Below are 24,263 nucleotides of genomic sequence, written 5' to 3'. Positions count from 1 at the left end.
GGAAAATGATGACTGTATCTTTTCAGAAACATTAAACTTGTCTTCTCCAGAACCTTCAGAATGTAATTCTTGACAATCTTGGCCTTTTTTTCCTATTTGTCCATTTTGTCACTGGGAATTTTTCCTATTATTTTTCTGGTGTTATAATGCTTTTTATAAGATACTGCAGTACTACTCTGAGTATTTCTACATGATATTCTCTTTTTTAACACAAAGGCTTTTAGGTGGCTTGTTCCTTGTGCATGTGAATAAAAAGAAGTGGCTGTCCTGAGCTGTGTGCCCAAGGCATTTCCTCAGCCCTTCTCTGGCTCTGCAGGGGCTGTTCCTGCGAGCAGAGGTGGAGGGAAGGGGCTCCCAGAACAGCAGCATGTCCAGGGACAATGGCCCTGGCTCTTTCCACATCTGCTCCTCCCAGCTCCACACTCCCCTTCCCAGCCCTGCTGTGGGTGCAAGGCCGGAGTGCTCTGGCAGCTTGGTCACTGTCCTGCTGCGTGTCCGTGCTGTGCCCTCAGGCAGGGACAGGCCATGGGCACTGCTGGGACACAGCTGGGCTCCAGCACAGCAGCTCCACCAGCAAAGGGCATCTCCTGAGCGCAGGGCAGGAAGGCTTTGCTCCCCTCCAGAGTCACTCTCAGGACTCTCAAGAGGCTCCTTGTGTTCCTGGTTCTTCCAGGCCTCAGTGGGATGAGATCAGGGTCTCACTGGGGCCTTTGGGGGACTCAAGTCGGGGTCAGGTTTTGCTTGTTGGTGGTCAGTGCCCATCAGATGCTGAATGGTCTGTGCTGAACCTTCCTGGGGCTCTGCAGCTTGTGCCAGGGCTGATGGCAGGAGAAGGTTTATCTGGAGGGCCTTGGGAGCTGCCAGGAGAACACAGGGGACGTGCACGGACAGTGTGTGCCAGGGACCAGCAGGGAGTGGAGCTCACTGGGCACAGGCCTGGCCAGGCTGGGGTAACCCCGAGATCAAGGACTGAATGTCTGCTGTGAGCCAGGAGAGCTCTGCAGCCCAGGGACACAGCAGGCCCAGGGAAAGGAGTCTGGGCACTGCCTGGTCTGACCCTCAGGGAACTCCCCCAGGAGGATCCAGGGCAGCCCCAAGCCCCTCTGGCAGCCCTGGCACAAGGCAGGCAGCTCTGAGCCCCCTCCATCCCCGCAGAGCCTGTGTGGGAGGGGGTCAGTGCAGGGAGCACCAGCAGCTGCCTCTGTGTGCCAGGCTGAGCAGCAGAGCCCAGCAGAGGCAGCCCAGGGCCCCGGGCAGCACAGCCCCCGTGCTCTGCAGAGCAGCAGCCCCAGCTCGGGGCTCTGGGCAGCAGGGCAGGGGCTGCAGCAATGGCTGCTCGGGCCAGCCCAGACGTGTTCCCCTGGGAAGGGCTCTGGGGGCAGCTGGCATGGGCCAGGAGCAGAGCAGGAGCCCGTGGGTGTGCAGAGGAGCCCTGGCAAGAGGCTGCCCTGTCCCTGGGCCAGCAGGAGCTGCCTGAGGAGCCCCGGGGCCAACTCTGCTGCTGGGCTGGGCAGCGGGGCTGGCCCTGGGGCTGCAGGAGCTGCCCGAGCTGAGCATCTGCTGAGCATTCCAGACCCACAGTGGCTGTCCTTGACCTCCAGTGCCTCCAATTCCTGCCACAGGGCCAGACCTGACTCTGCTGCTCTGCTGGGCTGGGTCAGGGGCAGGGAAAGGCTGAACGGGGCAGGGGCAGGGAAAGGCTGAACTGGGCAGTGCCAGGGAGAGGAAAACAATGGACCCTTGTTGCCACGAGTCCCCCGCAGTGTCAGAATGGTCTCCATGGTTCCATGAGGCCCCAGTGTCACAATGGCCCCTTGGTTCCATGAAGCCCCACAGGGTCACCATGGTCCCCTGGTCACATGAGGCCCTGCAGTGTCACAAGGGCCCCTTGCTTCTGTGGAGCCCACAGGGTCAGTTTTGCCAGTGGGCAGGGTCAGCACCAAAGACACAGACACCAACTGAAAGAATTGTGTAATTTATATAAGGTAAATCTACAAAAATTACAAAAGTAAAGCACATAATTATTTGAAAATAATTAAAATAGGAGCAGCTTATCAATGCACTCAATCATCACCACCAAAGACCAAAGATTGCAGCAGTGATTAAGAAAGATCCAGCACCAGTTCCCCTCAGCCTTTACCATCCCCCAGATCCACACAGCAGCTGGGGGAAGCTGTCCCAGCCAAGGGCTGCAGAGCCACTCCTGGACACTGGGAATTCCTGCAGGTGCCTCCAGCCACAGGTGAGGCTCCAACCTCGCTGTGAGAGGGCCCAGCTCTGACAATGCTGAATGAACAAACTGACAGCACTTCTACTGCGGGAACATCTGGTTTCATCCTCCTCTTGGGTTCCTCCCAAAGCCTAGCCAGGGCCCCAGGAGGAACCAAGGAAGGTGACTTTGACCATTCATTCCCAAACAAGGCCAGATGGGGCCTTGTCTGATTTTTAAATACAGAAAGGTAAATTCACATTTCACCAATGAATAGATACAGAGATCATATTGCTAAAAATTATTCATTAATGAGCAGATACAAAGATAATCTTTGGTTGGAAGGTTTATCTAGAGGTCAGCTTTGGCCCAGGGCCTGTTGTTCAGGCCTCAGTCAGGGCCTGGTGTTAAGGACTCAGGACTTTAATTGGGTCCTTTAACCTGCAGATGAACTACAACCTTTATAACAATTCTTTCAATAACACAGTTTAGATTTAGATATTAGGCATACAGGCATTGCCTCTTGTTCTTCAACTAAGTGCTGTTCAAGTTATTTACTCAGAGCTATAATTCACATTCCTTTTAAAACAACCCTCATTAGTTGCTATTCTCCGTTAGTTTATCAAATCCCATTTTTTCTTGAGACTGTGTCTCTATTTAGACAAGTCTCAGTACTCCATTTCCAGCACACAACAGCTCTAACATGGAATCATAACACACCAAGTGCTCACACTGCAATGACAGACACTGTCACAAATTCATTTTGCAGCAGCCTCCAATTTGGCAGCCATGAAGCCAATCCCACCCAAAAGAATTTTCTTCTTTTTTCCCCTCTTCTACTGTTTTTTTCTGTCAAGGTGATTCCTGACTGTTTGACTTGAAACCCAGCACTGATAGCAGTGCAACATCCCTGTACCATTATAACCCAGGTTCCTCCTTGGCCATCAAGCAGATAATCCAAGGCCATGCGGTTCTGTGGAGTCCCCATTCGTGTTTGTTGGGGCTCACAGGATGTGCTATTGGATATTTTCATAGTATCATTTCCTATTTCTTCTAATAATCAATTTATCTTGTTACTGTAAACTCCGCAGTATAAGGCAGTGCCCATGGGGCAGAGCGTGAACTAGAATCTTTGGCTTTCTAGAAAACCAAGGCACTCCTTGGGGGGAAATTCTTCTCTGGGCCCCAGCTCTTCCTTGTGGTTGTTGCTGAAGGACCCTAAATGGTGGCCCTGCAGCTGGGAGTGGTGTGACACTGACATTGACCTGCCCCACCATCCCAAGTTCTACTGACATTGGGAGTGATGGTGAAGCACAGAAATCCTCTCACACTGTGGCCTCTGTAACTAGAACAGGCTTGGGTTTCTCCTGAAGGGAAATCTTAGTGAATCCTGTCAAACTGATCATTGTATTCTTGTGTTCCACAGCACAGTTTTCTGTAACCGTCCCTTGATTGACTCTGTTATGAGGCAGAGCCCATGGACAGAGTTCTGGCCACCCCACACAGTGGGCCCTCCAAGGGAGCCCCATTCCTCCCAGCTGCAGCTGAGAACATACTCAGCAATTAGCAACATTGAGTACTTTGGCTATTTTGATATTGAAATTTTCATAACAATTTTGATGACCAATCCCTTGGTGAAACTCTAGAGATGTTTGTGGCAAACAAAGATTCTGGCTGACTCTCAAGATACAACTTACAGACATCAGCAGTACTTCAGTGACATGGTTATTCATTCTTTTTCCTCAGTCTCATTTGGGATAAGAGCAATAATTCTGTTGTCCATGGAGCTGGCACCCTTTTAATTTCAGAATAATGCCCCCAAGTCCTTTGCTGTTCAGCTTTAGCACGGTGTCTGTGGGTAACAAAGCTTGGTGGGGCCCTTTCCCCTTTGGCAGGAAGGGGGCCAGATCCCAGTCCCTGAGGGCACCCAGGCTCCTGGATGGAATTTGTGTGCAAGTCCCTCAGTGTCACAGCAGCCTTCACATGGAGCCCTGTGGATCAGAGCATTTTCCAAAGGAGCCATTGGGGCAGACAAGGAGATTTGGTCTGGCAGCATGTGTAAAACAACATCATATAATAATATCTGCTTGTTCTCACACAGAATACTTGGCTGCAGGGACATATTCCCATTGTTCCTGCCCAGGTTTCAGGATTCAAACAGTGCTGTCTTTCCCAGGAGCTGTTATTCCTTCAGCTGCCTCAGGAGGCCCTTTTGGCCTCTGGAACCACACTCTGCCTCCATTATTAGGATTGCTGCATCCAAACCCTTTATCTCCACAAATGGTAATGACTGGAGGTGGATGTCCTTTTTTCCCAATTGTTTTAAAACCTGACAATATCAATAATTGTGCTACCCTGCCACAGGATTGAATAATCCAATTTTCTTCACTGTTGTTTAACACATTTCCTTTAATTTCTCCTTGACAATCTGCATCAGTTCCTTCTCCTATGACATGAACATTTTCCAAGGCCAAGGTGCAAGTGGGCAGTTACCAAACTAAAATGTCCTGGAGGAATCTGAATTCCTGTTCCTGTATGGATAACTCTCATTTTCTTCTCATTTATGCTAATTAATTCCAAAGCAGGAAGGTCCAGCCCTGCAGCCTCTGGGCTGGCCCTGCCAGGGGCCATCACACCCACAACAATTTCCCAGGCAGTCCAAGTCTCACTGTCCATGGTTGTAGTTGCAAATTGGGTGCAGCTGTGCACAGCCAGGGGGTTTCCATTTCCCCAGTGGGCCATTGTTAAGGGTATGGAGCACATCTGGGAGATGGGTTCTCCATGGGGACAGGTTCCAATCTCCTCATTTTTTCAACTGCTCTTTTAAGAACCCCTTCACCCGTTCAACCAGTCCTGCAGCTTGAGGATAGTCTGATTCATGAAAAACCCTGCAGGCTTAATCACGGTATTTTTCACAGTAACAGACAAAGCATTCTGCATCACAGTATCAGCAAACCCTGTAAAAATAGACAATTTCATCCCCTCCTCCTTTTTTCATTGTATAAAATCTCACAAAGTTTACCTCTGACATTAGGGTCCTGGCCAATCCTTTTCTGTAGAGTATTTAGTGTTACATCCCTGAGCAGCCAAAGCTACCAAATTAGTATTGTCAGCACTATTTCACATTATTACTATTTTATACATAGATTTAGGTACTGATATAGAAATATAAATATAGACAGATAGGTATAGGCATATATATAAAATATATATATCAATATATATATTAAGGTCTTATTATACTATAAATATGTACATAGTTATTTATGATATTAATATTTCACTTGCACAAATGCATCGAAGCTCAAGATTAAAACCTTCTTCTGTTGCTCCATGTGGGAACATTCCAACAAGAATTGTTCCTTCTGAAGGTTCTGTTTCCAATGTACTGTTAACAAATTCATCTTTGTCTGCCCAAACCCACAAGTTCTTTTCCTTTTCCATATGCAATTTTTGGATACATTTTAAGACATCCAGGGGTTCAGCTTCTTTTAACCAACTGCCCCACTGCTCACACAGTGCTGTGAACTTAGCCCACTCCAGAGCCAGCCAACTCCAGGGAAGGGCTTCCCATCTGGGAATTTCTGATGCCACTGATTCCTCACATTTACATTTAACAAGTGACATTTTGCTGTGATCTGGCCAGACTGTGCCAGTTTTGTTTTACCAGTGGGCAGGGTCATCACCAAAGACACAGACTCCAACTGAAGGAATCAGTATCATTTACTGCAGCTCAAAGCAGCAAAGAATCACAAAAGGAGCAGCTCAGCAATGCAGCCAATCGTCAGCACCAAAGATTGCAGCAGTGATTAAGAAAGATCCAGCACCATTTACCCTCAGCCTTTACCATCCCCCAAATCCACACAGCAGCTGGGGAAGCTGTCCCAGCCAAGGGCTGCAGAGCCACTCCTGGACACTGGGAATTCCTGCAGGTGCCTCCAGCCACAGGTGAGGCTCCAACCTCGCTGTGAGAGGGCCCAGCTCTGACAATGCTGAATGAACAAACTGACAGCACTTCCAGTGTGGGAACATCTGGTTTCATCCTCCTCTTGGGTTCCTCCCAAAGCCTGGCCAGGGCTACAAGGAGGAACCAAGGAAGGTGACTTTGACCATTCATTCCCAAACAAGGCCAGATGTCAGATTTCATGGCCTTGTCTGGCGTCTAAATACAAAAAGACCAATACATGTGTCACTAATGAGTGGCTACATCTATCACAGTGCTAATGACCATGCATATTTCATCAGTGAGCAGATACAAAGATAACCTTTGGTTGCAAGGTTCATCCAGAAGTCACCTTTAGCTCAGGGCCTGGTGTTCAGGCCTTGGCACTTCAGGGACGTGGTTTAGTGCTGGGCTTGGCACTGCTGGGTGAACAGCTGGACTGGATGAGCTCAGTGGTCTTTTCCCACAGAAAGGATGCTGTGATTCCATTATTATATCCGCTGCATTCAGCTAGGTCTATTTGAGCAGCATTACTTTGCTCCAAAAGTTCCCTCTTGTTCAGCTCCTGTGGCCTATGGCTGCAGCTCCTTCAGCTCCTGGTGCTAAGCTGCTCATGCTGAATGAGACGACTCAAAGAGATGAATACAGTCCATGCAATTCCTTCTGGGACACAGAGAGGGGAGGGTGTGGAAACAGGAGCATTTTTCAGTGTGGCCTCCTCTCTGCCTTCCACACCTTTCAGCACTTTGAACCAGCCAAAAGCTTTCTCCAAGAGTGCAGAGAAGCAGCTGTTCCTGGTGCTGGCTCTGGCTCTCTCCAGTCTCTGACCTCGCCTGGTTTTGTCCCTCTTGCTGTGCCCTCTGTTCCCCCAGGGCTCAGTGGCTGCTGCCCAGGACTGTGGGACTGGCACAGATCCAGTGGTCGAGACTCTCCTTTCTCTGCCCTGGGAGCTGCCTGGCCACAGCAGCCTTTCCATCTGGAAGCTCCCCATGGACAGGGAGTTCTCTGTTAAAAACACTGGACAAAAAAGAAAAGAAAAAAATATGAAAGATAAAACAAAAAAACAAATGTGTACTGAAAATCTTCGGTAAGTTTGGATTCAGAGGCAACTGATCTTTTTAAGAAGAGAAATCAGTTACTCTGTAAATGTTCTGATGGCATGGATTCATCTTACTGACCTCAGCATCCCTTTTTAAAAACATTCAGGGTTTTGTTTGCAATATTATGTTATTCTAAATTGTCATTGAATCAATAGGAAATTAAAAGATCTATTATGCATTTATGCATTACTGTGTCTTGAGTGTAAAAATATTGCAGTTTGAAATTTGGATTTAAAGTGTTGCAAATGAAAGTTATAAATCCCAATAGATTGTCTGACAACAGCTTTTCCTAGAGGATGTGCTGCATCACAAAGACTTCATCAGTGGGGTTTGGAGTGCTTGGATCTTTGTCCTGTGCCACTCTGGGATGTAATGGAATGGAACTTCACCTGCCACCAAAGCTCCTTGGACCTTGTGTCCCCCAGGCAGGCACAAAGTGTTTGTGCTGCTCCCCCTTTTACACAAACCCACAGAGAGCTGGGATTTTTCCAAGTCTCATGTCTGCATTGGGCCATATTCCTAGAGAAGCAGCAGCCCATCCCAATGAATATGGCAAGTTATATGGATGGTTGTGAGCTCCACTTCCGGCGTAGAAATCCTGAAACTGCTTCTGAATGCTGCTCCTTCAGCTCTGGGACACCTTCTCACACAGAGCTGGGGAAAAAATCCCCTGGTCTCTGGCTAAAGGGTGAGTTATGCCAAAGTTAGACCTCTGTGCGAAGTCTCTATCCATTCCTATCCTATTGATATACCAATATGTGGGGGTGTGCATGGATTTGTCTTGTGTACAAAGGAAGGAGTGTGCAAGCAACATGACTGACACTTTCACTGTCCATGTTCATCCCATACCCATGGGTACAGAGACATTATGGAAACCCTGGCACAGACAGAGCCTTCTGTCCATGGATACAGAGACATCCAAGAGCCCCTGGCACACACAGACCCTTCAGTCCATGGATGCAGAGACATCCAAGAGCCCTCGCACACACAGATCCTTCTGTCCCTGGATACAGAGACATCCAAGAGCCCCTGGCACACACAGAGCCTTCTGTCCATGGATACAGAGACATCCAAGAGCCCCTGGCACACACAGACCCTTCTGTCCATGGATGCACAGATATCCAAGAGCCCCTGGCACACACAGACCCTTCTGTCCATGGATACAGAGACATCCAAGAGCCCCTGGCACACACAGACCCTTCTGTCTCTGGAGGATGGAGCGTGGTGGGTGGGGGCGGTTGGTGGGCAGCGAGTCCCGGACAGCAGGCCAGACCCGGCTCCAGCCCTGCCAGGCCCTGCCAAGGCTCAGTGCCAGCTCCTCTGGAATGGGAAAGCCCTTCAGCATTGTCCCTGCCCAGAGGGGCAGTGCTGGCCTGGCAGCACAGGTTGTTTTCCCCTCAGGCTGCAGGAGATGAGAACACAACATTTGCCAACACTGAGCACGAGGCACAGCTCCGGGTGCTCCCCATGAACCTCAGCTCTGGGAGCACTGTCTGCCCCAAGCTCCAGGGGCTGCAGTGGGAGCCCGGCTGGGCTCTGCCCCGGGGCCATCCTGCAGGGACAGCTGGAAACAGGGAGCATTCAGCTGCCACAAACAGCCAAGCCAGGGCTGCAGGGCAGCTGCTCCAGCCCGGACTGCACTGCTGTGTGCTGTGCTCTGGGGCTGGGGCTCCCCACACAGGGGACTGGACTGGTGTGCCAGAGGAGACAGAGAAGCTTCAGCTTCAGCCTCACTGAGGTGGCTGCGTGGGCTGGGAAGAGTGGGGAGGCTCAAGGGGATTCACAGAGCTCATCCTGCTGCAAGGATGAAGAAAAGGGAGTGGGAACTCAGCAGTGAAAAGAGCTGAGGGCTGGAGAGTGGCTCTGAATGACACTAAAATCCCACTGGACCTCTGAGACATTGCTGCTCCTCAGCCAGTGACAGCACGAGTCCCTAAACCTGGGGTTCGGCCTTCCTTGTGGTCAGGGGCAACACGGAAGGCCAGCAAGTAAAGGAGACTGCAATGGGCTGGGAATTCACTGGGGGAAAAAAGGGAGCAGTTGAGAAGTAAAAGGCAGGTGGGGGAGAGAACTGTTCAGAGAAGGGCTGAGCTACATCTTGAGCAAGCTGAAAAATGTCATTTGGAGTCATCCCAGATTGATTTGATTTCAAAAGGTATTGAACAATTTTAATTTTTGGGAGGTGTCATGTTTTCCCTTGGAGGTGTCCACGCTGCAAACTTGAGCTGCGTTGTCAAAATGCTCAAGCAAGTCTGTGCTGCAGGTGACACCATTTCTTCTTTGGCTGATGCCAGCCCGGTGCTGAGCTCCAGCAGAGCCCTGGCAGAGCCCAGAGCAGCCTCAGCATCCGCAGAGCCCAGCTGCAAGGAGAGAAAGCAGAAACTGCCCGTCAGCTGAGGGCTCCTGTCCCCTTGTCCCAGCTGCCCGCAGTGCCCAGGCCGTGCTGGCTGTGCCCAGAGCTGTGCCCAGAGCTGCCCATCAGTGCTGCCTTGGGAAGCAGGGCAGGAGGGCAGGACATGTGCCCAGCCTGCAGCCAGCCATGGCACATCCAGCCCTCAGCAGCTGCCCAGAGACAAAAAGCAGCTGGGCAGTCAACCGAAGAATTTGTTGCATCCCTCCCAGCAAAGGGGGGAACCTTTGGTGCCCAGCCAGGCCATGCCATGCCCAGATCTGGGAGCATCCCCCTGGCTGTGGAACTCACCTGCAAATTGGGTGTGGAGTGTGTCTTTAGAGAAGCTGCCAGAATCCAAGTCCATCATCTTCAGCTGGCCAGGCCAAGGAAGAGATTGTCGTCCTTGAGGTTGTCCTTGCGGTCTCCAGCAGCAGCCCCACCTGGTACAGCTTCTCCAGGAGCTCCTTCTCCTTCCCTGGGACCAGACCAGGCTGTCAGGGCTCTGCCCAGGGCCCCAGCCATCCATGAACCAGACAAGCAAAACCAGGGGGGATGGTGGCCACCAGTGCTTGCCACACCAGATCTCCAGCTCAGCTCCAGCCCAAGAGCTGCATGTTCCCTTCTGCTGACCCCTGCTCAGAGCTACAGGCAGGACAAAACCAGTCTGGTTTGCTTTGCCACTGAGTGCCAAGAAATGTGTGGAGCTCCTACCTGCCAGGCCCCTGGATCCAACTGTGCACATGGATCTCTCCCATCTTCTAGGGCTGAGGAGCGCCCTGCACCCAAGGATGGCAGAAAAGCTCTTCTAATGATGGCCTGTCCGAGGGTTGCATGGACAAACACCTCTTAATGACATCTTGGCATTCTGGGGAGACAAACCAGAAATCACCAGTCACTTGGAGAAGTTTCCCCCTGTTCCTGTGCCCAGGCCATACTGGGTGTGCCCAGACCTGGGCCTAAACTTCCCCATGGATTCTCTGTTTAGAGGAGAGCAGGACATGTGCCACCTCCTCAGCAGCTGCCAGAGCAGGATGCCCATCAGCCCGCTGCTGTCTCCCAGCACTGGTATTCCCCCTGTGCCCAGAGATGAGGATCCACCTTGAGAGAGCCGTGGTGGGAACAAGATGCGCCCCCAGATGATCTCCTGGCCCCTCCTGAACGGGTGCTTCCCCACGACCAGCTGGTACAGCAGGAGGCCCAGGGACCAGATCGTCGCTGCCTCGCCATGGTAGCTTTGGTGCTGGGTCCACTCTGGAGGGCTGTAGGCCAGGGTTCCTGTGGAACACAGACACAGCTCAGCAGGGGGATGCTGCTGCTCCCAGAGCCTGGCCCCAGCATCCCTGGGCATGTGGGGGCTGCTCTAGCAACACACGGGGTGACCGCTGCCCTCTCACCATCACCTGGGACTTGTGTACAAACTCAGGGCTGGAAAAGAAGCCACTGGTGCTGGAAGAGGGCAGCAGAAACCCTGGGAAGGCCCAACCATGACACAGAAAGGAAAAACCCACCCACTGGTAGAGAAAACCCACTCTCCTCTTTGCCTGCATGGGCCCCCAAAAAATGTTAATAAGCCAAGGCAAACAAGGGGAGTGGAGCAGTCCAAGCCCCTCCTCCCCTGCACACCAAACCATCCAGGGCATGGGTTCAGACCCCCCTCTCCCATGGGGGAGAAAAACCCCCATGGGGGTTTTTGTCGGGCTGGCTGCACCAGCTCCAGCCCCAGCCCAGGCCACAGTGGGTACTGAAGGCTGTCAGCAGGGCTGGGAGCTGGCCTCCCTCACACCCCAGCCAAATGAACTTGGGTCCAGCATTAATCCCATCCCAGCTGCAGTAGGGGGAAGCCCCGGTGCTACACCCAGGCTGGGCCATGAGATGCCCAGGAGCATCCCCTGCGAGGGCTCACCTGCAAACTGGGTGTAGGCTGTGTCTTGGAGGAAAGCGCCACAGCCAAAGTCGATCAGTTTCAGCTGCCCGCTGGCCAGGTCAAGCACGATGTTCTCGGGCTTGATGTCCCTGTGCAGGACCCCACAGCTGGTGCAGTGCCGCACGGCCTCCAGCACCTGGCGGAACAGCCCCCGCGCCTCCTCCTCCGGCAGGAACCTCCGCTCCGCCAGGAAATCCGACAGCTACTGGCACCGTTCTGGACGCTCCAGCACCATCAAGAAGCTGTCGGGGAGCTCAAGCCACTCCAGGAGCTGAATGACACCAGCACAGCCACAGGACACCTTGGCCAGCAGCACGATCTCCAGGGGCGCGCTGGTGCCGTCGGGCTGCAGGAGGAGCGCGATGCCATCAGTGGAGCTGAGGCCGTGCCAGGGCTCTGGGACCCCTCAGCCAGCCTGGGATGCTCTGCATGCCCTGTTCAGCCCATGCCCGCTCTCCCCGCAGGTCTCCTGGTGGCTCCCACCATGCCAGGCCCCGGCTCCTCACCGCCCGGCACGGCCCGGCTTCTGCCGCTGGCCCTGCTCACTCACCAGCTCGCTCCAGTGCCGGATGCGATCCCGCGGCACGCGTTTGATGGCCACCTATGAGCAAGCGAGAGCAGCAGGCTGAGCTCAACGCCCGTCCCGCCGCACCCTGACCTTCTCCTCCTTGTCCTCCTCCTCCTACTCCGCCCGCCGCCGGCCCTGCCGCTCACCGGGGCACCGTCCGAGAGCCGCGTCGCTGACCAGACGCTGCCGAATCCTCCGCGCCCCAGCAGGGAACCCAGGCGGTAGCGCTCCTGCAGGGCCTCCTGCGCCTTCCCTGCGGGCAGGACGCGGCTGTCGGCGCTCAGCCCGGGGCCAGCAACGGCCCCCGAGCGCCCCTCACCCGCCCCGGCCTGGCCATCCCCCGGCGTTCGCGACACGGGAGGCTCGGGGCCGGCGGCTGCGCTGCCGAGCGGCGGAGCTCGGGCCGGGCAAGCCGCAGCGGAGGCGGCGGGAGAGGCAACGCCGCCTGTGTCCTCCGCGGGCCCCGGGAGGAGCCGGGGCCGGGGTCGGGGCCGGGACTGGACCCTGCGTCGGTGCCGGGGCCGGGCTCGGGCCAGGCGGAGCCAAAAGCCGGCGATGCCGCCCCAGCCCCAGGCATTGACGCCCGCCCAGCAGCGCCAGCGCCAGCACGGCCAGAGCCGGGCTGAGGCCAGGCGGCGGCGGGACGGCCGGGGGCGGGCATGGGGCAGCCCCGCCCGGGGCCGGGGGCGGGCCGGGGGCATGGCCCAGCCCGGCACGGGGAGAGGGAGGCGGGGAGAGGAGAGGGACGGCGGGAAAGGGAGAGAGGGAGAGGTACGGGACAGCGGGAGAGGGAGAGGAGAAGAGACTCTAAAAGTTTCTTCTGTCGCTGCTGCTGCCGCTGCTGCTGCTGCCGCTGCTGCTGCCGCTGCTGCCGCTGCTGCAACTGAAGCTCCGGGACCGTTTGTCCCCGTGTCCGTTTGTCCGTTGCCCGCTCGCCCCCGCCCCGAGCCCCACGTTCCCCGAGGGCAGCCCCTGAGCCTGTCCAAACACGGGAACTTTGCCGAGTTCAGCCCAGACCCAGAGTCTGGACTCCTGCACAGTGGCTCAGGAATCCCCTCGGTCACTGCTGTGCATTGTCCCTGCTGAGGGTCAAACACTCTCAGAGCGCATTCCCTGAATGCAGAATTTGTACCTGACCCAAGCACTGCACTTACCTCTCCAGCATTGATTTCCAAGAAAAACAGGGGAAGCCAAAGTGTGTCTAGGTCATGGTATCTTAAAATGTCTAAAACTTGCCAACTCATGGATCTTAGAAGTGAGATCTGTTTGGAATTAATGGGATGGACAACTAGTGCAAGATGGGAAAGGGGAGCATAAAAATAAATCGAGAAAAACGTCTTGAATTGTTTCAATTTTCATTTAATTTCTTAAAAGCTCTTTCAGTTTTTCCAGAGTCTTCTCCTCAGTCCTGTTTGTTTTTTCCAAGAACCTTTCCCGGAGAATGAGGTGCAGCTTCTTTCACAAGGTGTGCCACCAACTGCAGCTTTCCACACTGTGGGTGCAGCACAACACTTGCAGCAAAGCAGGAGAAATATTTGAAGAATTTGACAGCTTGTTCTTTTCTTTTCCTTGTGGGCTGGGCAGTTGTGCCATTGGTAAGGTTTTCATTGTTACTGTTCTACCCTAAGAAAACGTGAGAGGCTACCAAGAACTCTTAGGGAATGCAAGCCTGACTGAATACAGAGAAACAAACTCTAGAGCCTGCAGCCAGAAGTGGAGAGCTGTGTGATAATCATTCCAACACCCTCAAGGACATCTTGAAAATGATCTAGAAGATGAAAATGGGCTGACAGGGAGTTTGTTTCTGTCTTCAGTCCAGATTCTTCTACATCTGAAAACAATTCCACAGTCTCCATCTAAATCAAGAGTACAATCAGTTCATGAAAAGCACCAGAACAAACTGTAGCTCTCAGGAGATGACTGAAAGAATCTGAAAAGGGAAAATGCAGGAGAAATGCATTTCTCAGCACTGCAGTACTTGCCTACCTGAAACCCTCCTCCATTTCCTCTGCATGCCTGGATCTGTTGGTGTCAGTTCTGTATTCGCTGGTGCCTCCAGCCCTGAATGCCCTCATCTACAGCCTGAGGAACCAGGAGCTCAAGGCTGCAGTGAGGAAACTGATGACTGGACATCTTAGGAAGCATTAAAGTGATTGCCAATTTCGGCAAATCACTTGTAATAAAAGTCATCTTTTATAGCGCTTTCAGTTTGCTTCTTTGATTTCCCTGTCATTTTGCTTTTTTAATATTCTTCCTAAAGCTAGACAATTGTTTCTGCCATCTCTGACTTTGTTTCTCTCCACCTTCCCTGTGGCCACAGACTGTGCCAATGAGGGGCTGCAGTCTCAAAGGTTTTAAAGGAACTAAAGGATCTCCCAGCAAAGTTTTCTGCAGAGATCCCTCTATTCTTGCCTTCTCTGGAGCTGCAGCAGCAATGTCGGTGTGCAGAGCTGGGGCAGAGCAGTGCTGGCACAGCAGCTGTGCCCAGCAGCAGCAGCAGCAGCACTTGGTGTTGCCAGTGCTGCTGCCGTGGCCCTGCCCCGCTGCCCTGGTGGCCCTGGTGTTGCTGCAGGGCCTGAGTGCTCTCGGGGCCGGGCACAGTCCTGGGGGTGGCAGTGCCGGGGCTGCAGCAGGGACAGGCCATGGGCACTGCTGGGGCAGCGCTGACGCCTCAGGCCAGGCCCTGGGGGCTCCAGGCTCCTTGCCCAGGCTCTCTCAAGAACACGGCCAGGCCAATGCTCAGCACAGAAAAGCCCCAGGGTGAGCAGCCCCAGGCTGGCCGTGGGCAGGCTGAGGGCAAACAGCATGGCTGGGGCTCTGCAAGGGCCCTGGGGGAGACGGGAAGGAGCAGCAGAGCAGGGGCTGATCCATCCCCAGGGTGCTGCACAGCCCAGGGCAGCGTCCTAGTGCGTCCTGATGGAGCTGCCAACAACATCCCCCCTCTGCAGCCCTGGCCTCTCCCCCAGCTCACAGAGGTGCCGCATCCTTGCAGGCACAGCCACGGCAGCACTGGCTCAGGAGCCCCTGTTTGCATTGCACAGAGCAGGCAGGAGCACCCCCATGCTGGTGCTGTGGGGACATGAACCTGAGGGAGCACAAATGCCATCAGCCGCTGGGGCCAGGAAGAGCTGGGGGACAGCAGGGAAACCACTCAGCTTTGTCCTGGCCTCTGCAGTCAGCCAGAAACTTTGTTCCCATTAGCTGGGAGATTCCTGTCCCACTGCAGATGCTGTTGCTCAGAGTCAGGGCTGCCTGACAGCCACCCCTGAACTGCCCTGAGCATTTCCTTGGCTTCACCTTTGCTTTTTTTTCCCCCCTTTTTTTTGTACAAATTTCTTCTGTTCCCTCCCCTGCAAAAAGCCCATCCCTGTTTGCCCTTTCCTCTCTGGCCCCACACCCCATTGCAGTTCCTGACTTGGCACCATGGGAACGTCCCTTGGGGAGCAGGATCATCCTCCAAGTGCTGCAGGAATTGTCTGCAGGCTCCTGCAGTGCCTGGTGCTGCTCCCTTGCCAGAGGCACCACAGGCCAGGGGGGCACATCTGGGCTGCTGTGTCTGCCTGTGGGGCTCCCTGTTCTGGGAAATGAGGAGGAGCTGCAGAGGCTCTGCAGGACTGACAGGATGGGCTTTGGAGCTGGGAGGAGAAGCTGAGGCACCTGGGCTGCTGGAGCTTCTGAAGAGGGGGCCCAGGGCTCATCCTGCAACTGCTGCAAGGGTGGTTTCAGAGAATCCCAGAATCAGCAAGGTTGGAAAAGTCCTTGGAGATCATCAAGTTCAACCTCTGCCCTGACACCACCTTGTCTCCCCCGGGCCTCCTCTTCTCCAGGATAAACAACCCCACCTCCCTCAGCCTCTCTTCACAGGATTTTTGCTCCAGACCCTTCACCAGCCTTGTTGCCCTTCTCTGGACACACTCCAGCCCCTCCATGTTCTTGCTAAATTTGAGGCCCCAGAACTGGACACAGCACCCAAAGTGCTGCCCAACCAGCGCCCAGCACAGGGGAAGAATTGCTCTCCTGGTCCTGCTGGTGACACCATTGCTGGTCCATAGGAGTGCCAGGGGTTGGATGAGGGAAACGGTCGGGAGGGGGCAGGAGACACAGTCTGATTGACTCTCAGCCATGAAGGGTCTTGATTTTCATAGCTATTCAGTCTGCATTAGAAGGTGCTGGGGGTCAATATCAACTGGACATTGCTGATATCGATCTATAAACAGGAAAAAACATTAAACAGAACAAACTGTTCTCTCTGCATTGTTTTCAAGACAGTATATACACTTTGAATACACTTCAGATATCTAATTAATTAGAGAAAACTTGAAAACTTCTGTTATTCCAAATGGCTTTTCTGCTTTGGGCATGTTGAACAAATGTTTATGAGCTTTTCTCACTGAATTCCTGAACTGAAGAGCTCAAGAAAGAAGAGGCCTTAGGAGTAGGAAAATTCATCATCAACCTCCAAGTGGCTGAGGATCCATCCCCATCAGAGCAGCAATGAACATCAATGGGCACACCTTTGTGACTGCCCCAGCTTTGGGATGGGCCCTGGGCCTGGAGCAGGAGCAGCTCTTGAGGGCCCCAAGGCCGGGGCTTTTGTGCTGCCCTGGGCACATGGGATGGCAGCAGGGGCTGCAGAGCTCTCAGCACCTGAGCCAGAGGGGAGCAGGGCAGCCAGGGAGCCTCCTTTGGCCTTGGCCCAGCACCTTCCGCCATGGCTGGGGCAGAGTCCTGTGTGAGCTGCAGCTGCTGCTGTGCCCTTGGCAGGGGCTGAGGCCGTGGGGCCAGTGGCCAGAGCAGCCTGGCCTGAGCAGAGCTGTGGGGCCAGAGCCGGCTGGGCTGGGCTGGGGAGAGGCCCTTGGTGTTGCCCAGAGCTCAGGGCAGCTGGCAGAGCTTGCAGGGAGCTGGGCTGGGCTCAGAGAGCCTGCCCCAGAAACCATCAGTGTCCATCTCAGCCTGGCTGAGCGTGCAGGGGCAGGACTCGGGCCAGGCCTTGTGGGGCAGGGCCAGCGCCTGTGCAAGGCATTGAAAACAGGCAAGTGCCCCAGAGAGGAGGCTGCTCTGTGCCCTTGGGGGCATGGACAGAGCAGGGAGGGGGCCCAGGACATTTGTCACCGCCAGCCTCTGTCCCCAGGCCTTGGCAGCCCTGGCTGCTGAGCCCAGCTTTGCCCTGGGCTGAGTTTGGCTGTGGCCCAGCTCCATCATCCTGCGGGGCTCAGGGCCTGTTCCCGGCCATGGCCAGCCCTGGCCAGCCTCTCTGCTGGCTCAGAGGCCGGCAGAGCCCGGGGCAGGGCTGTCTGTGCAGGCCCACAGGTGCCAGGGCATGTGCAGGAGCTGGCAGAGGCTGCCCAGCAGGGAGGCCATGGGGCACAGAGCCCCAAGGCTGCTGTGGGCAGCATGGCACAGGGGCCGTTCCCAGCCGCAATGCTCCTGGCCTGGGCTGGGCCTGCACAGGGGCTGGGCCACCATGGCTGGGCCAGCACAGGGCCACCAAGGGGCCATGCAGCCGCTGCCAGGGCTGACAGCAAGGCCAGGCACACACAAGCAATTGCTGAGCATGGCCTGCGCTGGCCAGGGCTGACTGTGCCACAGGCAGAGCTCAGCTGCCCTTGGGGGCTGCAGGAACAGTCAGGAGCCCAAAGAGCCTCCATGGCTGTGCTGGAGACCAAGGCTGGAGCAGGGAAATGCAGGGCTGCTGCGGGATTGGAAGAGCATTGAATTCCAGCACACACCTCAGCTCTCTGATTATCCCAGCACCATGCTGGACCCCATTTCAGACTGGAGCAGAGCAGATGTTGATGGGACAGGAGCCCCGCGGGGCTCTCAGGGACGTGCAGCTTGCAAGGTGCTCTGCTCTCCCTCAGGTGCTCTCAGAGAGATCCAATCCCAGCTGGGCACCTCAGGGCACAAGTGGCATTGCCTGTTCTTGGGCACACAGCTGATGTCTGCCTGGAAAGGGGCACAGGTTTTAATACCTATTACTTTCATAATATACTTGCAAATCTTTTTTATCTGGGTCATTGGAGTTTTGAAAAAATGGCAAAGTTTTCCTGGGAGGAAGAGGAATTTCCTGGATCTCATGGATTCTTCTGCTGATGTCAGGAGAAGAAATTCTGATCTTCCCCTCTATATGAGCTACCAATATTCAGTCTAATATTTCATGACCCCGTCCTTCAGGTGTTTGCAGCTCTCCTGTTCCAATGGCCCTGTCTAAGGACATCTCTTCATTAGGGCAGCTGGATCTATGTTCTTCCCCTTGCTCCCAGATTATTTCCTGCAGCTGTTCTCAGGTCATTCCAATGTGCATCCCAGGCTTCATGCTTCAAGCTTCAGGGACTTGCCCAATTTCTCTGAAGTTTAAATACCTCTCTAGTCAGCACCTTAGTTGTAGTTTTATCTTTTCTATCACCTCTTCTTAAGTCTCTGTCTAAAATCCTTCCTGTATGGCAATCCCTTGTGAATGGTGGACATGTCAGATGTTGCTGGGATGTCTCAATGAGCTGAGGGAAGGGGTTTGATATTTCTTAAATTTTATCATGTTCACATTTTTTATATTGGCCATCAAGAGAAACCCTTCTGTGCCTCTGAGTCTCACTAGTTCCTGGTCTCTCAAAGGGCACAAACCTGATGAGTTGTGGTTCCCACTCCAGTGGCTGCACTTGGATCTCCCTCCATAGCCAGAGCAGAGGTCCGTTGTCCCAGAAAGTCCCTGGCAAAGGAGGGATGAAGGAAACAGGACAGGCTGTGGGGATCAGGGCTAGGGCAGAGCCAGGGAGAAGAATGACTTCTGCATTTGATGGAGCTGTGCCTTCTCTTGGCTTTGTTGGCTGACAAGAAATGAACATCCCTCTGTGTCTCAGGCAGATCCTTCTCCAAGGAAAGCAGGTGGGAGTTGGAGCCAAGCAGCTGAAAGCTGCAGGTGCAGCCTGGGCTGGAGGGAGCTGAGATTTGCACAAGGCTGCTCTGAGTGCCAGGGCTTGGATGGGGGAAATGGTGGGGTGGGGTAGGGACAGAGTCTGATTGATTGTCAGCCATGAAGGGTGTTGGCTATATCTATTCATATCTATTCAAACTGCATGAGGAGGTACTTGGATTTAGTGCCAATTGGAGATTCTACATATCAATTTATCATCAGGAAAAAAAAAAATTAGGACCTAAAAAATGTTTTCTCACTCTCTTTGTAAATATTCATTCAATTATACATTCACTTTGAATACACTTATGAAATGTGTTGAATTAACCACACAAGATTTGAAAGCTAAAATCAAATTATTCCCAAAGGCTTGGCTTGTTAAGGTGTTTTCAATGTTAATGAGCCCTGGGACACTGAATTCCTGCACTGAAGAGCTGAAGGCTGAACAAGCCTCTGGAGCAGTGAAATCCAGCAGCAGGCTCCAAGTTGCTGAGGATGTCAGCAGCCCCCACTGAGGCCATCCCTGCCCAGAGACCGTGGGGGAATGGGCAGACAAGGAGAGCGTCCCTGGGGCTGGGCCAGCAGAACTCAGAGGCACCAGCGGCTCCAGCTGGGCAATGGAGTGTGGAATGTGGCTGGGAAAGCCCTGCCTGGGCTGTGCCAAGCAAGACAGACAAGCCCTGACTCCCATCCCCCAAACAACTGTCTCAAGGAGACATTTAAAAGGAATTACAATTGTTTGTGTCCTCTGAGTTGGAGGCACTGGAGAAATACCAGTACAAGAGATTTTGAGGAGCTCAAAGCAGCTTTTATTGGCAACTCTAGAAAATCAGAGAAACGATGGCAAAAGGTTTAATATGACATTCAATCAACAAAAAAACATTTCTGAAGCATTAACTTGGCCATTCCACTTGACAAACTCTAAGCCTGATAAACTTTAAGTTCATCAAAATTCGCCAGAGGAGAGAAATAGAAGTAGACATAGAAAGAGAGAAAAATAAGATTTAAGAAGCACACACAGAGATACCAACTCCTGGATTCCAGCAGCATTCAGACAGAAATTCCAAGAGGCTGCAGGGTCAAGATGTGTGCTTGCCTTGTGGTCAGCCTTCAATACCCCTTGGTCTTGCTGGGCCCTTCCCCCAGGTGGGACTTGGGCTCATTTGGTCACTCAGGAGCTGGGCGGGGGCTCCAGAGGTGGCTGTGGAGCATTGCCTGTGCTGTGCCAGGGACTGGCAGCCACTGCTGGGCTGGGATAGAGGCTCTGGGGGGATTGGGGTTCCAGGGCAGGGCAGCGCTGGGGTTTCAGGGCAGGACAAGGTGGACCTGCTTCTTCCTCCCCCACACACAAGATGTTTCCAGCCAACAATCTCCTCCAGCCTGTCACAACAGGGAATGTTTGAGGTGAAACTTCAATTTTGGCAATGATCACCTGGCCAAGAGGGACAGTTCTTTTCCACAGGATTGAAAACCACCTTTTCCATAGGATTTGTTACTCATTTATGGTTTGATTGCCTGGGTTTGGTTTGGTTTTGTTGTTGGATTGTTTCCTCGGTGTGCCTGCAGTGTCCAGTCATGAGCAGTGTGACTCTTGCTGAGGAATTTTTGTGGTGCTGTCACTTAATATTAAATATGTTTTTTGCTGATATCTTTCCTGGGAGTTTTCCAGTGCTCTCATTTGTAACAGGGTGAAGGAGCCCTGGCCCAGGCTCTGGCCCTGGGGGACACAGGGACGCTGCCGGGGGGGTCCCTGTCCCCCTGTCCCACCCCCCAGGGCCTCGGCCCCCCATCCCCGTGTCAGGCTCTGGGGTCAATCTCGTGGAACATCCTCTGGGGGAGGCTGCGGCGCTGGGGGTGGGGAGACAGGGGTCTATTGAGAGTCTCTTGTATCATGTGGTGGAAACCCAGAAAAATAATGGTCAGGAGAAGCCTGGTTTATTGAGAACATTCCTGCATAGCAGACAAGATATAGCCTTGTGCAAATGACTCCATGCAGCATTCACATATTTAATTCCTTCTTTTCCTCTTCCAGGGGAAGCAGAGTTGCTTTATTTACTCCAAGCAATATTTTCTCCCTCCTCCCTGGCAAAGAACAAGCTCCCATCCTGACAAGTGCTCACAGGTTTACTTAAGGCTCATCACACCCATGCTCAAGAGAGTGGAGCAGCTTAATTTATCACTTGTTCCAATGATTAACTTGCCCAGCTGCCAGGTTCAAGAGCCCCAGAGTGCTGCCTCAGGTTGTACGGGATCACAGAAGGAAAAGCTCCATGGAATTAAGCTGCTGCCACACTGGCCCTCTTTGCCTGTCAAACCCATTCAGCTGCTCTTGCTCTGCCCTGTCAAAATCCTCCATAAAATACAAGTGAAAATCCCTCCTCACCTGTGAGAAAAAACAGTTGGGTTCTACTCAGGGCATTTCAAATTACGTGGGGTAGTTGTGACCTCCCCTTACAAAGGCAGCATTTCAGGAAAACCAAAAGTTTCTTTTCAGGGACTCACCAGACTCAGGACACCTTCCGCTAATAAGGTTGCTCCAAGCCCCATCTAACCTGGCCCTGAACACTTCCAAGGGTGACACAGCCACAGCATCTCTGGAACCTGTTTTGCTCCTCCCAGGTCTAAAATCGCACTCAACTTAGCAGCCTCAGAGGTAGATTTCTATTCAATAGCTGCATTTTTCTAGGAAAGAAATATGGCAAACCTTGTTTGCATCTGACTTGGCAAAATCAACACAAGCTCTGAAGAAAGGGCTGCGGCCCACTTTTCTTCCTTTTCCCCATTTGGTGGAAGATTTTCATTCTGTTGTTGTTTGGAGCAGTATTTTAATCGATCTGGCTGAGGATGCTGAAAATAGTACAGCAAGTTACTTGTGTGAGGGGTGGAAAACTGAGCTCTTACACATCCAGTGTTTCTGTTGTTGGAAGTCTTCAATCCCACCCCTCTGCTGGGATGAAATAGGTGCTACTCATCCAATTTCTAAAGTATCACGCATCGAGCTGACACTATTTGAAGACTTAAAAATAAGCGCAAATTTAAACAAACCTCTGATCCCTTCCATTTCCTCTGTTCCACAGTTGATGACAAAAGACAGGAGAGAAAGATTGTTTTGGGAACAATGTTTTCAGGAGTCTAAAAAGAATATCAAACCTGCTCTGCCACACTCTCAGCTGTTACAGCCCCAAAAAGCACCGGCTGTCTTTGCTCACAGAGTCACAGTTGTGATGGGATTTCTACCACACCACAGCACAGCCAATTTTTGGTTGTTTTTTTTTTTTTTTTTTTTTTTTTCCCTGGGAATAACTACAGCACTTCTGGGGAGCAAGGCAGACATGTGCCTCTTCTAATGGCCCTTGAAAAAAGTGGATGTGTGAAATGAGGTAGACAAAGCCAAAGGCCAGCTGAACCTGGGATCTCTGAATGGGTCTTGACATTCTTCCCAGAAAGATGAGTGGCAATCACTGTTCTGCCAGGGAAACGGCATCTGCTGGCAATGTGGTCTAGAAAATATGCTTTCTGCTCCTCTCAGAGCCAAAATTCCTACCCATTTCTTCGAAGTCCTTCTTAGATAAGGACCATGTTCAGCTGAGTGACAGTGAAGCAAAATGGCAAGCCAGGAATACATTGCCCTGCACACAACATCCTCCATTCCCATGGATGGTTTCTCACTGGCACACAGGAGGAAGGGAGGAACCCAAATGCATCGTTGTACACCAAGTCAGACGTGTTGAGGGATGAACAGATCTCACGGGGATATGGAAACCTGCCCTGAAAAGCAGTTCAGAGAAATCCTGAGCTGTTTTGTGCTGCTAGGCATGAAGATGCTCAGGATCTTCCACAGGTGCTCAGCAGGCAGCAGGATTGTGCCTGGATGTCACTCTGGAAATGCCAGTGGCTCTGCTGAGAGCTCTGGGAGTGAGTGACACTGCACTGAGAGGGGCCACAGTCCTGCAAGGGTCTTTCATCAGGAGCAAAGAGCAGCCTGGAGGGTGGGCAATGCTGGATCTGTACCACTGCGTGCTCATCCGTCACCTGAATGTGGAGCTGCCTCCAAAGTTGCCATGGATCACTTTTTCTTTTTCTCCTCTTGGGTATATTTTGGAGCAGCTGTTCTATGTGGCTTTTGATGATGATCCTGTGGGAAGCAGCCATTTGCCTGCTGTGCTATCCTCACAACTAGTACTAACTCTTCATTCCCTTTGGTTTTATTTGGGGTTTTTTTATATATTTGTTTGATTGGTTTGCTGCATGGGTTTGTTTGTTTGTTTGTTTGTTTGTTCGTTTGTTTGTGTTTATGTCTGATTTGGCTTGAGTTTTTTGTTTGCTTTTTCATAAATGACTGGTGAAGTTGGCAAAGCCAAACTCAAGATAATGTAAACCAGGATCAGCTTTTCAGAAATTCCTTTTGGCTGGGTTTAGCTGCATCCCCTAGGCTCAGGATCACTAGTATATTTTCAGGTTTTGCTCTGCATCATCAGCCTGCCCAGACTCCGCGTGTTGTTTCACAAATGGAGAAGACAATGGACATTGTGCCAAGCTTCCTTTCAAACAGAAACACCTGGGGCAGCATGACAGAAAAGAAGAAAAAAAAATCACCAGTTAGAACAGAACCAGTGTCCCACCATCTTCCCATCCACTGTTATTAATTTTGTACATTTAGAGGCAAACCTGGGTCTAAAGCTTGCATCTCTCAGTTCCTGATGCTATTTGCTACCCTTCAGCCTGGACTGGCCCTGATGTGACTGACTGCTGGGCAAGTGGGGCTGGGGATGCTCAGCCTGGAGAGAGGAGACACTGGGAGGCCTCCCTGTGGCTGTGCAGGACTGGAAGGCTCCCACAGGAAAGAAGGGGACAGAGTGTTCAGCAGGGCCTGTGCTGACAGGACAAGGGGGATGGCTTTCAGCTGCAGCAGGTTGATTGAAGCTGCATCTAAGGAAGCTGCTCTTTTCCACTGGGGGTGGTGGGGCACTGGCCCAGGCTGTGCGCAGAGGCTGTGCATGCCCCATCCTTGGGAACAGGGCTCTGAGCAGCCTGCTCTGGGGGAAGATTGCTCAGCTTGGAACAAGATGTTTCTTCAGGCTCCCTTCCAAGCCCAACTGTTCAGGGACTCCATCATTCCATGGTCCCCACTGTCCACTTCAGATGGAGCCTGGGAACTGTGATGTCACAGCCCACGCTCCAGCTGGAACGTCCAGCGCCCAGCAAAGGGCACAACAC

The 24,263-nt window shown here is 52.8% G+C and overlaps 1 long non-coding RNA gene and 1 pseudogene across 1 annotated transcript; both read right to left on the bottom strand.

The window, feature by feature from the left end:
- Positions 1-9,853: 9,853 nt before the first annotated feature.
- LOC135278297 (serine/threonine-protein kinase pim-1-like) lies at positions 9,854-18,808 on the bottom strand (annotated as a pseudogene).
- Positions 18,809-20,959: 2,151 nt separating this feature from the next.
- LOC135278361 (uncharacterized) lies at positions 20,960-24,230 on the bottom strand. Its single transcript, XR_010345875.1, has 2 exons — positions 23,715-24,230; positions 20,960-23,604 (listed from the first exon to the last, which is right to left on the bottom strand). It is a non-coding gene; the product is annotated as an uncharacterized LOC135278361 (long non-coding RNA).
- Between the last annotated feature and the right edge of the window lie 33 nt (positions 24,231-24,263).

The sequence above is a fragment of the Passer domesticus genome, chromosome 11, assembly GCF_036417665.1.
Source record: "Passer domesticus isolate bPasDom1 chromosome 11, bPasDom1.hap1, whole genome shotgun sequence".
NCBI classification, from domain to species: domain Eukaryota; kingdom Metazoa; phylum Chordata; class Aves; order Passeriformes; family Passeridae; genus Passer; species Passer domesticus.
This window is presented reverse-complemented; position numbering and strand designations above follow the sequence as displayed.